General features: G+C 37.2%; 1 protein-coding gene across 2 annotated transcripts in view; it reads left to right on the top strand.

Moving 5' to 3' along the window:
* COL8A1 (collagen type VIII alpha 1 chain) overlaps positions 1-16,951 on the top strand; it is a 645,551-nt gene that overhangs the window by 464,110 nt on the left and 164,490 nt on the right. For both annotated transcript variants that reach the window (XM_044072095.1, XM_044072094.1), the window contains exon 3: positions 1,332-1,413. The gene's annotated coding sequence lies outside the window, so the exon portion shown is untranslated. The remainder of the gene's footprint in view (positions 1-1,331; positions 1,414-16,951) is intronic.

The raw sequence follows: 16,951 nt of genomic DNA, 5'->3' as shown, positions 1-16,951 counted from the left end.
AGCCTACATTACTCAGATGAACATCATCACTACAAAAACTCACTAGGTCCTTGTCTGCAATGTTCCAGTGTTCCAAAACAGAAAAGCCGAAACTTGGACTTGCCCTTGCTATTTGTTGATCAACAAATTTCCTACTGGCCTCTACTGCCATAAACTTAACTGCTGACTTCCACAGTAGCCTGGGAATTATAAATGACTAAACTAAAACCATCCCAGGAAACCATTGTCCCTGACATAACAAATCCCTGATAATCCATGCAACTAACCTCCTTTTGGGTACTATGTCTAGATCATTTCCTCCCAAATGTATGACCAAACAAAATGGAGTAATCTGCTCAAAATTGTATTCCTCTAAAACAGACAACAACAGAGACTACATCAAACTTTGTGGCACGTCACAGTACTTCTCAAGACAGTAGATCCAGGCCCACATTTTTGACTCTTGATCTCACCTGCCCAGTAGACAAATGAATAGCCTAACATGATTACCAGCTTCTTAACTTTAAAAGAAGAAACAAATGCCAAATATAGCAAAAACACAACCAAATCTCTGCTCTAACTAATATATGCCAAAAATGCCTTAGATCACTATTTACCCGCCCTCTTAATGACTTCCATTTAAATTCCTTCTGCTGCTACGTATGATGTCATACCTATTCTGAAAGAATGCTCAGCACAAGTGTCTCCCTTAATACTTTGGCTATCAAAGTCCCTCCTGATTAAATTGACAAGTATATCCACCTCAACTGACCTACCCAAATGATCCTAAAACCAAACTACTTGAATCCAAAGGCGTGATATTGCATCATGCCATCCCACATGTCACAGGACACAGTAAGTTCTCCCCACTTGCTGGTCTTTACCCCCCAATCCATTTTGGTAATTTGGACACTGGTACAGTATCATAACAACACCGACAATTCAAGGCTGTTTTCACATGTTATTATAAAAGCATTTTATAACATGCTTCACTGGTCTAGTCACTTTTTGTGGACCTAAATTGTGAATATAATTTTCTGCATGAAAATAGGAGATAATTCCTAGTCACTTTTGCACTCTGTGTCAACAACATTGCCAAAAGCACTGGACAGGATCTGAGTATTGAAGCTTACCAACTTAACAAAAAGAAAGAGTTGTCTCACTGCCTAGTAGTATTTGGTTTGACTGCCAATTCTTTTGGATAGAGTTTGCATGTCTTCCCCTAGGTCCAGGATAGGTTTTTACCGGTGTGTCTGGTTACCTCCCACATTCCAACATTACAAAGATATGCTTGGCAGATGAACTGGTCCCATACTGTTTTTTTTAATCTGATTTCTTTCTTTCTTCTTTAGAGTCGATGTTTTATTTGAGTAAAGATTTTGAAATCCCGTCAGAAGTGTGACCGCCATTGCAAAAGGAAGTAGGGGTTTGGAGGTAAGTATCATGCTGTTACATTATATGATCTCTATTTCATTTTTACTTGTTAGCCGTTCATAATTAACATTTTTAAAGCACCTCAGAAAACTGTATCTTGGGCAAGCACACTTCAGAGCATCTCGTCTGGATAAATTTACATGCTGCTGTTTGCTGAAAGTGCAGTTTTCCAACTCTCATTTCTTTGAATTTCATGTTGGTGCTGGGATGTGAGTGATGCTGCTGTGGGAAGTGTCGCACAGTTGTCTGATCATACCATTGAACACAATATTGCGTAGAAAGTGAGCCTGGTATGACTTGAGTACTTTGTATTGTGCATGACTGTGGTATTCAATGTTAGATATAAGGAGAGGTGGTTTTACTCTGTTGTGTGTGTATAAAATTATGAATAAAACTTTTGATAAAATACAGTAAAATGATGAAAAATGTGGAAATGGTGGCTTCATTAATCCTGTTCATCAGCGTTATGGCAGCCCTAGATTTGATTATATATAACTAGAGGTTAGGTATGTATCTCGCACCCCTGCAACACTTGGTGTGTTTTTCATTTTGAAAGAAAGTTAAACGGATGTTTGTGTGATCTGTTTGCTTATGTTTTTTTTTTTTATTCTATCCTCCCTGCAGGATTGAACCCAGTGGCTCCTTTAACTGCACCCAGGCAGTCCATTCATTCCTCAGGGATAGAGATGGGAATTCTTTTTGAAAAGGATAAACCTATGACCCATCTTTTCCTGCCCAGGAATCCTTATCCACTCAGTAATGAGAGTTGGAAGGCATGGAGTGAGCCAGCTTGCTGATCGTGGAGAAAGGCCCACCCCCTCCCTGAGTAGAGCATCATCCTCCTCTGCAGCAGCTGTTCTGAGCTTTATTATATGTTGTTCTCTGAGGTGAGGGGGCTGTGCCTCAGCATAATGAATTCCCCTCAACTTATTGTATGAATTATGCATGACAGCAGTGAATAACTAAGCTTCATCTCCATGTTCTGTATATAACCATATCTATATCTATATTTATACTTATGTTTATTTCTATACAACTCCATGGTTGTAAAGTATTGGGATAAAAAGCAATTCCCTGTAACAACATACTGTAATCTTTCACAAGCAACAATCCCACTGTGCCTAAGTAAATAAACAAAAAACAATTCATTGTTGATCAAAACAGTGCAAGTAAATATTACTCCAAATACAATTATACAGCAATTTTGCTGTAGCCCCCTCAAAAAAATCCAACCTCCAAAACATAAAATCAAAAGAAATTGATAAAAAGGTTCCTTTAACTCCATACCTCAAGCAAGCAGACACTCTTTCACTGAAAAAGTCATATTAATAAAATAGAATTGACAAAACAATATATAATTTAAAATACTTCAAATTCATGTAGTAAAACCAGGTATGTAATACTTATTCTGGGTGCCTGCTCCCTACTGGTCATCAAGAACAAACATGATGTGGTTTTAACTTGCTGAATACAATTCCTCAAACTTCAGCTCCGTGATCGTCATGTTCCATGAGAAATCGTCTGCTGGTGCAGTTTATAAGTGTATCATGACAGAGATTCCTTTGTTTAGGAAAATTTCTCTGACTATTACTCATGTCTGTGTGACTGTACAGCTGGTATATATAAGTATAGGGAGCTTGCAAAAAACACACATACATTTTTCATTGTTCTGGCTTCCTGACCAGTTTTGTTAGGTGAGTTGTCTCCTTGCTGAGTTGTAACTCAATGACTCATAGCGGAAAACATACACCTCTTAGTTTATTATTCTCATTCTGAGGTTACTGCAGCGCTAAGTAAGAGTGATTACTAACACCAGTAATTTACATAAAGAGATTACTAACAACAGTACTTTACATAAACAGAGAAAAAAGCTTTCACTCTTTCTGTCATAGCCTGCAATCCTGTACAAACTCAACACTCAGATCCAGGGCCGGCCTTTGGTCAACTGGTGCCCTAGGTTAAAGGTCTTCACATTGCCCCCTACCACCACCCAGTGCCCCCATTCTGGTCTGCCTACACTACCCAGATTTATTATTTTTATTTATTTTATTTTTTTTATTTTATATTTTTTAACTGGGGGTGTCTGACTGAGCCGAAAAGGCCCTTTTTTCAGCAGAGGCCCAGGGAGAAAAGCTCCACATAGAAAAAATTACAGATACATTTAATTATTTAGATATGATCAGTATACACACAAAATTACAAAAGACATGTTTTTACAGTGGTATGCAGCACATCAACAGTTACAGTGGAGAGAACAAACAAAAAAATATGAATTTAAAAATAAAGGTAATTAATAGATTTGTGGTGTACAGCTGAAATTTGGAACATAGGTAGAATACATACATAGTACACAGGTACAGTACATACATTGTAGATTAGCCAGTGTTTGTGAGTAAGATTGAAAACCATTATCAAGTACTCTAGGTTTAGTATGTGTACCTTATCCGCTTTCACTAGCCTGGAGAGCAATCATGGCACTGCCAACTTTACTTGAGATGTTGCCTGATGAGGTCTTTAAAGGAGGCTTTGGATGATGTGTTTTGAACGACAGTGGGTTGAGACTTCCATTTTTTTACTTTAGATAACTTTTTTATTCCTTTCTCTCACAGATTGTCTTAGTCTTCAACTTTTTCCTGTATTCATTCAACATATTTTAAAGAAACCATTTCTTTGCTATAAAAAACAAACAAATAAATACTGGAAAAGTGCCCCTGCTACAGAGGAACCCTAGGTGGCCTCCTAGTTGTCCTATTGGAAAGTTAAATGTGCATGACTGATTTTGGTAGATTTCAGAATTTTTTTCTCCAAATATTCAACATACTGAAGAACATAAAATGTTAAACTTTTTAGAAAACACTTTGAAAGTTTTGGATTCCTGAAACATGTCTTATTGAAATGGTAAATCCTGAAAATGAAAAGTTGGATTTCTAGGGAATGCGGGGCTACTATCCAAAAGTCATAAAGCAATGGCTGGGATTTAGAGAGATGCACTTCAGAGCAGCAGATGTCTTGAGCTCCATGGAAACAATACACTGCTGTGCAAAACAGGTATAAATATCAAAGTGGGGACATATTTCACAAGTCGGGAGATTCTTGTGCTTCAGGGAGATATGATATACTGGACTGAAACGAAGTAAGCACAAATCAAAGATGGGGCTGATAGGATCCATCGAAGGGCAAGACAGTGCTCTCTTACTTCTTTGCACAAGCCTTGCAATGACTCTTATGAGGTATAAAGCAGAAGATGTGAGCAAGTGCTTGGTTCAGCAAGCGGCATCTATATCGCAATAAGTGCAGCATGTGGCTGATGCTACATACCACTCAGTCAGTGCCTAGCAGCAAACTGCATCTATATTGCAATAAAGGAACATGTGGCAGATGCTAAAGACCACTCAATCAGTGCCTAGCAGCAAGCTGCATCTATATCGCAATAAGCGCAGCATGTGGCTGATGCTACATACCACTCAGTCAGTGCCTAGCAGCAAACTGCATCTCTATTGTAATAAGTGCAGCATGTGGCTGATGCTACATACCACTCAGTCAGTGCCTAGCAGCAAACTGCATCTATATCGCAATAAGTGCAGCATGTGGCAGATGCTAAAGACCATCCAGTCAGTGCCTAGCAGCAAGCTGCATCTATAGTGCAATAAAGGAACATGTGGCAGATGCTAAAGACCACTCAATCAGTGCCTAGCAGCAAGCTGCATCTATATAGCAATAAGCGCAGCATGTGGCTGATGCTACATACCAGTCAGTCAGTGCCTAGCAGCAAGCTGCATCTATACCACAATAATGCAACATGTGGCAGATGCTAAAGACCACTCAGTCAGTGCCTAGCAGCAAGCTGCATCTATACCACAATAAAGGAACATGTGGCAGATGCTAAAGACCATTCAGTCTGTGCCTAGCAGCAAGCTGCATCTATACTGCAATAAAGGAACATGTGGCAGATGGTAAAGACCACTCAATCAGTGCCTAGCAGCAAGCTGCATCTATACCACAATAACGCAACATGTGGCAGATGCAAAGACCACTCAGTCAGTGCCTAGCAGCAAGCTGCATCTGTACCGCAATAGCGCAACATGTGGCAGATGCTAAAGACTGCTCAGTCAGTGCCTAGCAGCAAGCTGCATCTATATCGCAATAACAGAACATGTGGCAGATGCTAAAGACCACTCAGTCAGTGCCTAGCAGCAAGCTGCATCTATACCACAATAAAGGAACATGTGGCTGATGCTAAATATCACTCAGTCAGTGCCTAGCAGCAAGCTGCATCTATACCACAATAATGCAACATGTGGCAGATGCTAAAGACCACTCAGTCAGTGCCTATCAGCAAGCTGCATCTATATCACAATAATGCAACATGTGGCAGATGCTTAAGACTGCTCAGTCAGTGCCTAGCAGCAAGCTGCATCTATATCGCAATAACAGAACATGTGGCAGATGCTAAAGACCATTCAATCAGCGCCTAATAGCAAGCTGCATCTATATCGCAATAACACAACATGTGACAGATGCTAAAGACCACTCAGTTATTGCCTAGCCAGCTGGGATCCTTATTAATTACATGAAAAACACATAAAGGAAAGTAAGTGGAGGGAGGCAGGATTTTTTTTGTACAGAGAGGTCCCCCATTTAATATATATATATATATATATATATATATATATATATATATATATTTATAAAAACACAGTTTCAACTGAACACTCGAGTGGTGTAGCTGAAATAGCTATTGAATAGAAGCACCACTATGTTGCTTAAAAGGAGTTTATTGAGTGCGCTTTCGTCTTCAGTAACAAGACTTCATCAGAAGCATTTACATCCCATATCAGTGATGCTTTTATACTCTGGAATAATTGAATAATTGACAATTATACATCTGCCACTCATTATTTAAAAAACATATCACAATTCATACATAAAAAATGTCATTTGAAATAAATATATCTATTTAATACAATTAATGTATTTTACTAATGTGTTTAATATATATTATTAAAAAAGTTTTAATATATTACATAATTTAATTAAAATACATTTTATAGGTAACATTTACAGCTTAAATGAATGATATTTTAAAACAGGCATAATAGAATATAAAATATCATTCATTTAAGCTGTAAATGTTCCCTATAAAATGTATTTTAATTAAATTGTTATGTAATATATTAAAACTTTTTTTAATAATATATATTAAACACATTAGTAAAATGTATTAATTGGATTAAATACTTATATTTATTTCAAATGGCATTTTTTATGTATGAATTGTGATATGTTTATTTTAAATAATGAGAGGCAGATGTATAATTGTCAATTATTTAATTATTCCAGAGTATAAAAGCATCACTGATATGGGATGTAAATGTTTCTGATGAAGTCATGTTACTGAAGATGAAAGTGCACTCAATAAACTCCTTTTAAGCAGCACACTGGTGCTTCTATTCAATAGCTATTTCAGCTACACCACTCGAGTGTTCAGTTGGAACTGTGTTTTTACATTTTAGTTTTGGTCGATTGCAGTTCCTATTTTTTTTTATTCTGAGCTGTTTATATATATATATATATACACACACACACATATCAGAAATGGTAGAACAGAAAAGAGAGAATCACAAAACACTGACTGACTCATAAGAGTGAATCAGAAAGCACTGAATGCTTCTCTCCCACTAAAAAAGACCCATATCAGTTAACCTCAGCTACAAAACGGAGATCGAGTGTTGTCTTGGTAATGATAAGGCTAGAGAAAGGCATTTTAGTACTGTAATGTGTAGGGTTAGGGTTAGGGGCAGAGGTATGGTTTGGGTCACTGTTAGGGTTAGCACAAATGAGTAAAGTGGGAAGGGGAGTTTTGCCTGAACCTAACGCTACACCTTATGGTATTACAACCCTTCCCCTAATCATAGCACTACACAAGACAAAAGGACACAACACAACACATGCACCTCACACACATGCACATGTATAACGAGAAGTGAGAAAAAGTGAGGGGAGGATGTTTTTAGTGCAAACCAGTACACCATGTTCCATAGTTATCTTCCTTTACCAGGATATTTTCATTTGTTCTTCTCTCTTACTTGCTGTAATCATGTCTTCCAAAGGATGTGGATGGCAGATGTTAGACAAATTCATCTCTGTGGCTGAAGTCATCCTACTGTAGGCATTCACTACTCATGGATGGCACCTGTTAAACACAGGGGTTGTCCACTATGGTCTGTGAGACCACAAGGGGGACTCAGTGATCCATTATGTCAATGACATGGGTTTCAAGAATTATAAACAAGTAATATAAACAAATTTGGCTGTTCAGCTGCTGTCTTCAGGAGTGTTCTTTTGTGTCTGAATATGCCCTGTCAGTGGCTGACAGTCTCTGAATGTGGACTGTCAGGGGCTGACTGTCTTTGAATGTAGATTGTCTGTGGCTGACCATCTAAGATGTGGCTGATCATCTCTAAATGTGGACTGTCAGTGTCTGACCTCTCTGAATGTGGACTGTCAGTGCCAAGCATAAATGCAGCAATGCTATAAAAAATTGACGGAGGTGATCCTACTTAGTTTATTGCAGGACTGAACTGAGGAACTAACAAGAAATTTAAGGATTCCCATATGATGGTCACCTAAGGGGTTAATTTACAAATTATCAACTTTAGTTTTGATTGTGGTATGTTTATTGTACTATACTAACCCAGAGAATGATTATACAGAAGTTGGTGTGGACTGTGTTGGTGTGTTTGATGGTCTGTATAGTAAAAAACACTCTAATCATAAAACTGGACCTGAACACAAAAATAGCAAAACCAGTGATTTAGTGCTTTCATTCTTTTAATCTTAGAACTTTATCAGAATTCATTCTAAAATGTAATCATTCTAAAATGTAATGTTTGTACTGCATTGGTGTGTGTGTGATGGTCTGTATAGTACACTGAAACCTTTGCGTAGTGTTGTGTAACTTGTATATTGTGTACAGTATACATAATCTGTAATGTTTGTGCTGCACTGGTGTTTGTGGCAGTCTGTATAATACACTGAAACCTTTACGTAGTGTTGTGTGACTTGCCATTTTGTACAGTATACATAATATGTAATGTTTGTACTGCATTGGTGTGTATGGTAGTCTGTATAATACAATGAAACCTTTACTTAGTGTTGTGTGACTTGTAAATTGTCCACAGTATCTATAATCTATAATGTTTGGACTGCATTGGTGTGTGTGTGATGGTCTGTATAGTACACTGAAACCTTTGCGTAGTGTTGTGTAACTTGTATATTGTGTACAGTATACATAATCTGTAATGTTTGTGCTGCACTGGTGTTTGTGATGGTCTGTATAATACACTGAAACCTTTACGTAGTGTTGTGTGACTTGTCATTTTGTATAGTATACATAACATGTAATGTTTGTACTGCATTGGTGTGTATGGTAGTCTGTATAATACAATGAAACCTTCACTTAGTGTTGTGTGACTTGTAAATTGTCTACAGTATCTATAATCTATAATGTCTGTACTGCATTGGTGTTTGTGGTGGTCTGTAAAGTACACTGAAAACTTTGTGTAGTGTTGCGTGACATGTACATTGTGTACAATATAAATAATCTGTAATGCTTGTACTGTGTTGGTGTGTATCATGGTCGATACATTACACTGAAACCTTTGTGTAGTGTTGTGTGACTTGTAGATTGTGTACAGTATACATAATATGTAATGTTTGTACTGTGTTGGTGTTTGTGATGGTCTGTATAGTACACTGAAACCTTTGCATAGTGCTGTGTAACTTGTATATTGTGTACAGTATACATAATCTGTAATGTTTGTACTGCATTGGTGTTTGTGGCAGTCTGTATAATACACTGAAACCTTTACGTAGTGTTGTGTGACTTGCCATTTTGTACAGTATACATAATATGTAATGTTTGTACAGCATTGGTGTGTATGGTAGTCTGTATAATACAATGAAACCTTTACTTAGTGTTGTGTGACTTGTAAATTGTCTACAGTATCTATAATCTATAATGTTTGTACTGCATTGGTGTTTGTGGTGGTCTGTATAGTACACTGAAAACTTTGTGTAGTGTTGCGTGACATGTACATTGTGTACAATATAAATAATCTGTAATGCTTGTACTGTGTTGGTGTGTATCATGGTCGATACATTACACTAAAACCTTTGTGTAGTGTTGTGTGACTTGTAGATTTTGTACAGTATTCATAATCTGTAATGTTTGTACTGTGTTGGTGTTTGTGATGGTCTGTATAGTGCACTGAAACCTTTGTGTAGTGTTGTGTGACTTGTAGATTGTGTACAGTATACATAATATGTAATGTTTGTACTGTGTTGGTGTTTGTGATGGTCTGTATAGTACACTGAAACCTTTGTGTAGTGTTGTGTGACTTGTAGATTGTGTACAGTATACATAATCTGTAATGTTTGTACTGTGTTGGTGTTTGTGATGGTCTGTATAGTACACTGAAACCTTTGTGTAGTGTTGTGTGACTTGTAGATTGAGTGCAGTATACATAATCTGTAATGTTTGTACTGTGTTGGAGTTTGTGATGGTCTGTATAGTACACTGAAACCTTTATGCAGTGTTGTGTGACTTGTAGATTGTGTACAGTATACATAATCTGTAATGTTTGTATTGTGTTGGCGTTTGTGGTGGTCTGTATAGTTCACTGAAACCTTTGTGTAGTGTTCTGTGACTTGTAGATTGTGTACAGTATACATAATCTTTAATGTTTGTACTGTGTTGGTGTTTGTGATGCTCTGTATAGTACACTGAAACCTTTGTGTAGTGTTGTGTGACTTGTAGATTGTGTACAGTATACATAATCTGCAATGTCTGTACTGTGTTGGTGTTTGTGATGGTCTGTATAGTACACTGAAACCTTTATGTAGTGTTGTATGACTTGTAGATTGTGTACAGTATACATAATCTGCAATGTTTGTACTGTGTTGATGTTTGTGATGGTCTGTATAGCACACTAAAACCTTTATGTAGTGTTGTGTAACTTGTAGATTGTGTACAGTATACATAATCAGTAATGTTTGTACTGTGTTGGTGTTTGTGATGGTCTGTATAGTACACTGAAACCTTTATGTAGTGTTGTGTGACTTGTACATTGTGTACAGTATACATACTTTTTAATGTTTGTACTGTGTTGGTGTTTGTATAGTACACTGAAACCTTTGTGCAGTGTTGTAAGACTTGTAGATTATGTACAGTATACATAATCTGTAATGTTTGTATTATGTTGGTGTTTGTGATGGTCTGTATAGTACACTGAAACCTTTATGAAGTGTTGTGTGACTTGTAGATTGTGTACAGTATACTTAATCTGCAATGTTTGTACTGTGTTGGTGTTTGTGACGGTCTGTATAGTACACTGAAACTTTATGTAGTGCTGTGTGACTTGTACATTGTGTACAGTATACATAATCTTTAATGTTTGTACTGTGTTGGTGTTTGTATAGTACACTGAAACCTTTGTGCAGAGGTGTGAGACTTGTAGATTATGTACAGTATACATAATCTGTAATGTTTGTACTATGTTGGTGTTTGTGATGGTCTGTATAGTACACTGAAACCTTTGTGTAGTGTTGTGTGACTTGTAGATTTTGTACAGTATACATAATCTGTAATGTTTGTACTGTGTTGGTGTTTGTGATGGTCTGTATAGTACACTGAAGCTTTGTGTAGTGTTGTCTGACTTGTACATTGTGCACAGTATGCATAATCTGCAATATTTGTACTGTGTTTGTGTTTGTGATGGTCTGTATAGTACACTGAAACCTTTGTGTAGTGTTGTGTGACTTGTACATTGTGTACAGTATACATAATCTGTAATGTTTGTGCTGTGTTGGTGTTTGTGATGGTCTGTATAGTACACTGAAACCTTTGTGCAGTGTTGTGTGACTTGTAGATTTTGTACAGTATACATAATCTGTAATGTTTGTACTGTGTTGGTGTTTGTGATGGTCTGTATAGTACACTGAAACCTTTGTGTAGTGTTGTGTGACTTGTACATTGTGCACAGTATGCATAATCTGCAATGATTGTACTGTGTTGGTGTTTGTGATGGTCTGTATAGTACATTGAAACCTTTGTGTAGTGTTGTGTGACTTGTAGATTGTGTACAGTATACTTAATCTGCAATGTTTGTACTGTGTTGGTGTTTGTGATCGTCTGTATAATACACTGAAACCTTTGTGTAGTGTTGTGTGACTTGTACATTGTGTTAAGTATACATAATATGTAATGTCTGTACTGTGTTGGTGTTTGTAATGGTCTGTATAGTACACTGAAACCTTTGTGTAGTGTTGTGTGACTTGTAGATTGTGTACAGTATACATAATCTGTAATGTCTGTACTGTGTTGGTGTGTGTGATGGTCTGTATAGTACACTGAAACCTTTGTGTATCGTTGTGTGACTTGTAGATTGTGTACAGTATACTTAATCTGCAATGTTTGTACTGTGTTGGTGTTTGTGATGGTCTGTATAGTACACTGAAGCTTTGTGTAGTGTTGTGTGACTTGTAGATTGTGTACAGTATACATAATCTGTAATGTTTGTACTGTGTTGGTGTTTGTATAGTACACTGAAACCTTTGTGCAGTGTTGTGAGACTTGTAGATTATGTACAGTATACTTAATCTGTAATGTTTGTACTGTGTTGGTGTTTGTGATGGTCTGTATAGTACAGTGAAACCTTTGTGCAGTGTTGTGTGACCTGTAGATTGTGTACAGTATACTTAATCTGCAATGTTTGTACTGTGTTGGTGTTTGTGATCATCTGTATAGTACACTGAAACCTTTGTGTAGTGTTGTGTGACTTGTAGATTATGTACAGTATACATAACCTGTAATGTTTGTACTATTTTGGTGTTTGTGATGGTCTGTATGGTACACTGAAACCTTTGTGTAGTGTTGTGGACTTGTAGATTGTGTACAGTATACATAATCTGTAATGTCTGTACTGTGTTCGTGTTTGTGATGGTCTGTACACTGAAACCTTTGTGTAGTGTTGTGTGACTTGTAGATTATATACAGTATGCTTAATCTGTAATGTTTGTACTGTGTTGGTGTTTGTGATTGTCTGTACAGTACACTGAAACATTTGTGTAGTGTTGTGTGACTTGTAGATTGTGTACAGTATATATAATCTGCAATGTTTGTACTTTGTTGGTGTTTGTGATGGACTGTATAGCACACTGAGGCTTTGTGTAGTGTTGTGTGACTTGTAGATTGTGTACAGTATACATAATCTGTAATGTTTGTACTGTGTTGGTGTTTGTATAGTACACTGAAACCTTTGTGCAGTGTTGTGAGACTTGTAGATTATGTACACTATACTTAATCTGTAATGTTTGTACTGTGTTGGTGTTTGTGATGGTCTGTATAGTACACTGAAACATTTGTGTAGTGTTGTGTGACTTGTAGATTGTGTACAGTATACATAGTCTGCAATGTTTGTACTGTGTTGGTGTTTGTGATTGTCTGTATAGCACACTGAAGCTTTGTGTAGTGTTGTGTGACTTGTAGATTGTGTACAGTATACATAATTTGTAATGTTTGTACTGTGTTGGTGTTTGTATAGTACACTGAAACCTTTGTGTAGTGATGTGTGGCTTGTACATTGTGTACAGTGTACATGGTAGCAGGAGAATGGTAAGTATGAGATAAGGTAGGTGTAGAAGGACAGTTTTGTTTTATTTTACTGTATGATTAGATCAGGTAGTAGTGTTTTCATTTATTACTCAGGTACAAGATATAATTTGTTATCTTTTTGAATATGCAGCATGTAAATCAAACGGGACTAGGGCTACCCATTCCAGAGACCTAAATATGGCCTGTGACATAAATCAGACATGCTAGAGGGACAGATTTATCTTCCAGTGACTGCTGCATCTTTGGAACAGGCTAACAATTTATGTGAAACAAAGCCCCTCTATGACACTCTTCAAGAGGAACCTAGAGAAGTGGATGGGGCACTATAAATTCTTACCAGGGATAGAGCCCACAGATGTCCTGAACATGGATAGTCATCACTAAATGCAATCTTGGGTATTGATTAGCATTTCTGTGGTATTACATTGGGATGAAACAGCTAAGCTTAAAATGACTTCTGGGATTGTAGAATACTATTCTCTTATGATCCTATGATCTTAAGAGATTTCTTACACGCACACATCACTCATTTGCATATATCACGTGGTTACATAATCAGCATGCAAGTTCTTCCATGGTTCAAACATCAATGTAAACATTAACTTCTGATGTCAAACGTTAGGTGCTGTGTGTGTGTGTGTGTGTGTGTGTGTGTGTGTATATATATATATATATATATATATATATATATATATATATATATATATATATATATATATATATATGGTCTGTATTAAAGAGAATGCTTAAAAAAGCAAACGCTGATTTATCGATCCCATGTAAGTGAAAGCTTAAAATCCCAAACACTTAGAACAGCGATTTTTCCAAAAAAGAAAAAACAAAAACAAAAAAACTTTAAAACATTACATAAAGTGGGGGGCTGTGCCCCCCACACCCCTCCTACTTAAATATACCAACTCCGAGATCACACTACAGCGACGAAAACGGCAAAGTAACAAAGGCAGCCAAGAGATTTCTTTCCCAGGGAAAAAATTTGCTTATATGCCATTTCGGTATTTTGCCATTTTGTGCTTTCAAGTTCCATCAAGACGCATTCGAAAGAATGCGTCTTCGATCATATAATAGGGAGCCTAGATATATATATATATATATATATATATATATATATATATATATATATATATATATATATATATATATATATACTGACAAAACAATATACAAGCTGTTCAGCATCACCCTTCAGCTGTCAGATATATAACAGATCTAATGTTGTAATTATTTTATTGAAATTCTACTCTTATATGTACAAATCACATCTAAATGTTTGAAATGCAAATATTTTCAGTCCATTCTATTACTTTACTTAAGGGCAGGGTAGGGCAGGTACAGAATCGTCCTGTTTCTGTACCCTTTGAACTTTTCAGTACCACTACAGCCACCTCTTCCCCCTTTCTTGGTAGGAACTATCTGGGATACTCCCCCAATTAAATGGCTCCACAACTGTACCAGTGGTACAAACACATGGCAGTGCAGCGAGGTCTGCCATCATGTAATCACTTGCACCCAACTTGTCAAGTTTATTTCTGTATTTTACACAGTATTATGAAATTTACTGCTGCCAGCTGACTGAGGTAGTGGCTGAAAATGGTCCTTGGACCAGCCTACTTAGCCAGTTAACAAAGTTAAAATAAGTAAATACCCAGCACAGTTCATGCATCTGGATCAGTGCTCTGTTCTGGTTAACAAATGCTAAATAAATAAATAAATAAATAATTAGAGAACTCATAACTAACAAAACGTCCCATATACATTCGGCTGGCACCAGTTACTGCAGTTTCTGTGTTGAGATGAGCAGAACATCAATCAAACAGTTCACAGGGGCAAAACTCCAATATGGAACAATCTGTCTGAAATGTATAAAAACAAGGCAGCTTTTTGCAGGTTGAAATCCCAGCTGAAGCTGCTGTCCTGCTGTAAGACACTCCACAGGTTGGCATCCTTAAAACTACTTTTTACTGTTGTCATGGCAATGCTGCTGACAGAGCTCATTTCAGAAACGATGGGTGTGAATACCACAAGGTTTACTGCATTAATGCCCCTCCCTGCCCTGAGCTCTTGTTAATAACATAAATAGTGTAGCCCCTTTTGGAAACTGCCCTTTCCCTTGTGGTATGGCATGTGCACCCCATGTTGTCGTACTCCATTCCAGCTGATGCTGTTCGTATTTGACATCGTATTCATTATCATGACATAGTGCATAGGGGTCACCCATCTTCCTTATTCCTGACCAGGCTGTCATGCCACATTATGGCACAAAGGATTCCCCAATACCGTACTCCAGGCACATGCTAAATCTGATCCATAATCATTTCCTCTTGGATATGAGGAATAATACTTATCGGAAAATGTAAGGAAGTCAGTAAATTGCAAGATGATGTACAAAACACTGCAAGTTAGCAATGCTGCCTATAAACATTTGCCAGACTAAATATAGTTCTGTTTAATTTAATTTAATTTCATTTAATTTAATCATCTGTTAACTGGGTAGGTGAACTGACTGTCAAAGCACCGCTTTAACTGATGATGACTGAAGAAGCAGACAGTAGTAAATACAAATATAAATGGACACATTACAATAGCCAGTCATGGTTTCGGTAGGTAGAGAAAAGCTGGAGTACCTGGACAAAACCTATGCAGAGAAGAGGAGCACATGCAAAACCTACAAGGTGACCAGAGGAATGTTCAACAGTTAAACACTACACGTTTAGTATATTAATGTTAAGAACATGCCCCATGAACTGTGATACCATCCAGTTAAACACTACACGTTTAGTATATTAATGTTAAGAACATGCCCCATGAACTGTGATACCATCCAGTTAAACACTACATGTTTAGTATATTAATGTTAAGAACATGCCCCATGAACTGTGATACCATCCAGTTAAACACTACACGTTTAGTATATTAATGTTAAGAACATGCCCCATGAACTGTGATACCATCCAGTTAAACACTACATGTTTAGTATATTAATGTTAAGAACATGCCCCATGAACTGTGATACCATCCAGTTAAACACTACATGTTTAGTATATTAATGTTAAGAACATGCCCCATGAACTGTGATACCATCGCTCTGTGGTTCTGTGCAAAAAGTAAGTCTGCATCCAGTCGACAGTACTGATTACCATTTGGCACACAATCTCCAAATACTAGTGCCCTAGATGGCATCTTGCTAATGTTGGCCTAAAATATCAAGAAATGACCAAATTCTAACAAGCCGTTCTAAATCCTACAACCATACACTAAATGACAAATATGACAGATTTATACTGCAGGCATTTGCATCTGTAGTCAACTCACAGTGAGTAATGGCACAGCTTCACACAAGGTTAGATGGTATTCATACAGTTCTGGATAGCAAAATCAGCAATATGTGTGTGAGTTGGTGGCTCTGAAGTTGATTGAAAGATTGAGGTATGGGGAGCAATAATGCATTATTTTCTTTTACAGGAAGAGAAATTGGTATTGCTCTGGCTGGCAATAGGTATTTGGGTACCCCCAGTATCATTAATGGAGCAACCCTTCCAAGACCGCTGTGATAACTGTTTGTGCCACTTCTCAGCCCTGAACATCTCCCATTCTCCCCCTGTATATCATTTATGGAGGACATAATCTGGAGTTGTCCTAAGGTGTGGCACCTTGCTGTAAGCCTCAGTGACAAGTTGATATACAAGGATGAAATGTAAGTCTTGGTCAGAACTTAGAGGTACTAGCTAAGGAATGTCACACAAATTAGCTTATAGTATGACAGAAGTTACCTACTATGGCTCATGAAATGATTACACTTCATCCTGTCTACTGCAGTGCTCTGTACCTCAGTCTGCATGGTAGCTG

This window comes from Protopterus annectens, chromosome 5.part0 (assembly GCF_019279795.1).
Source record: "Protopterus annectens isolate FY-2018-M chromosome 5.part0, PAN1.0, whole genome shotgun sequence".
Classification (NCBI taxonomy): Eukaryota; Metazoa; Chordata; order Ceratodontiformes; family Protopteridae; genus Protopterus; species Protopterus annectens.
This window is presented reverse-complemented; position numbering and strand designations above follow the sequence as displayed.